We start from the raw sequence: 1,834 nt of genomic DNA on the forward strand, positions 1-1,834 counted from the left end.
CTTCCTGTATTCCTTATACCCTTTGAAACCAACGCACCCTCCAGTGTTTATTATTCACCTTTGTCACTAAAACATCGCCCAGTATTCAATATACACCTTTATCACCAATGCATCGCCCGGGATTTATTACACGCCTTTATCGCCAACGCATCACCCGGTATTTATTATACACCTTTGTCACCAACGCATCACCTAGTATTCAGCATACGCCTTTATCACCAACGCATCCACCAGTATTTATTATACACCTTTATCACTGTCACATGCCCCAGTATTCATCCCAGGTGACCAAGCCACGTCGAGGCACTATGAAACACTTTCATTTTATAGTCACCCTCTTCCACCGTTTCAGACCTTCTTCCCTCTCATATACATCATAAACGGTTTGTCTAAACAGCTTTCCACCACTTTTTTTTGTCACTAACTAGTTCCTGCCGCTTTCCCCTGCTGTCACCAACAACTGCTGTTCTCGATCCCATTCCTTGGCGCATCAACTTACATCTGCTGTTCCCGTCCTCTCCCTGACTTCTCGTACCATCTACACCCAAAAACCAAAAATATTAGACACCCAGCGAGAAATAACACTTTCTTTTCTGAGACTCATTTTTACACCAAACCACAATTCTCCCATTTACATATTTCAACGCTAGCTTCAGCTCTTTAGAAAACTTTTAGCCCCTTTCATCAAATTATAACTTTTAAGTCGCACATCTTCCTTACCAACCATACTGTAACTATGGTAGTTCTAGCTTAAGTTTTCCGTACGTCTAATTTTTAGGGAGCGGGCCCTAGTCGTCTCTTTTCGCTGGATCGATCTCGGGTCTTTTCCCAGGGAGGCAAAAGAACACACACACACACACACGTACATATATATATATATATATATATATATATATATATATATATATATATATATATATATATACACGTGTAGTATGTGTATATATAGAAAATATATATGCATGTATAAATATATATATAAATATAAAATAAAGATAAAATCACGAAGTAAAGGACTTAAGTGTCGACAGGCCTCGCAGCACTCCAGTGTTTCCGTTTCCTTCGTGGATTTTATCTTTATTTATACATTCATCACGTTCCATATTTTCGTGATTCAGTTATATATATATATATATATATATATATATATATATATATATATATATATATATATATATACATGTGGCTCAAAAGAAAATATAACACATAATCTAATTTCTGGATTGCAGATAAAATCTTTTGTGCCGACTACTTCCAGAACATAAAAGAAGGCTCATTAGCTCCCTGTTGCAACCCCATTTACACATGCACACTCACTGCTTGGATGGTTATTGAGACCTTTCCCAATGGTTGTTTAACAATATCTAACCAGCGCTTTGTAGGTAGATAGTGTGAATGTCTTAACAAGCAATATGCAGGGGACTTTTACGCTAAACAACAACGACAGTCAGGCCTGCACTGCCCATCCAGTTTGGAGCCGTGAAACTAAAGACAACAACTCTTGCGTCATTAGGAAATATTATAAAGAAAGCCTGAAACTGATGTAAGAATTAGCAGCAAACATCTTTACAAAACCAGATGAACCTTTTCGGAATGCGTTCCACATCAAAACCATTTCTCAGGTGGAGTACGTTTTCCAATCCTTTCATCAAGGTACGTACCTAAAGAGTATCTTGCGGAAGTTCGACTTTCTGCACTAAATCTCTCTCTCTCTCTCTCTCTCTCTCTCTCTCTCTCTCTCTCTCTCTCTCTCTCTCTCTCAGTTAAAAATATACAGTTCTCACTATTGTGATGTAACTTAAAAATAGTTTGTATACATCTTTTGTATTCTACT

Source organism: Macrobrachium rosenbergii, chromosome 49 (assembly GCF_040412425.1).
Source record: "Macrobrachium rosenbergii isolate ZJJX-2024 chromosome 49, ASM4041242v1, whole genome shotgun sequence".
Classification (NCBI taxonomy): Eukaryota; Metazoa; Arthropoda; class Malacostraca; order Decapoda; family Palaemonidae; genus Macrobrachium; species Macrobrachium rosenbergii.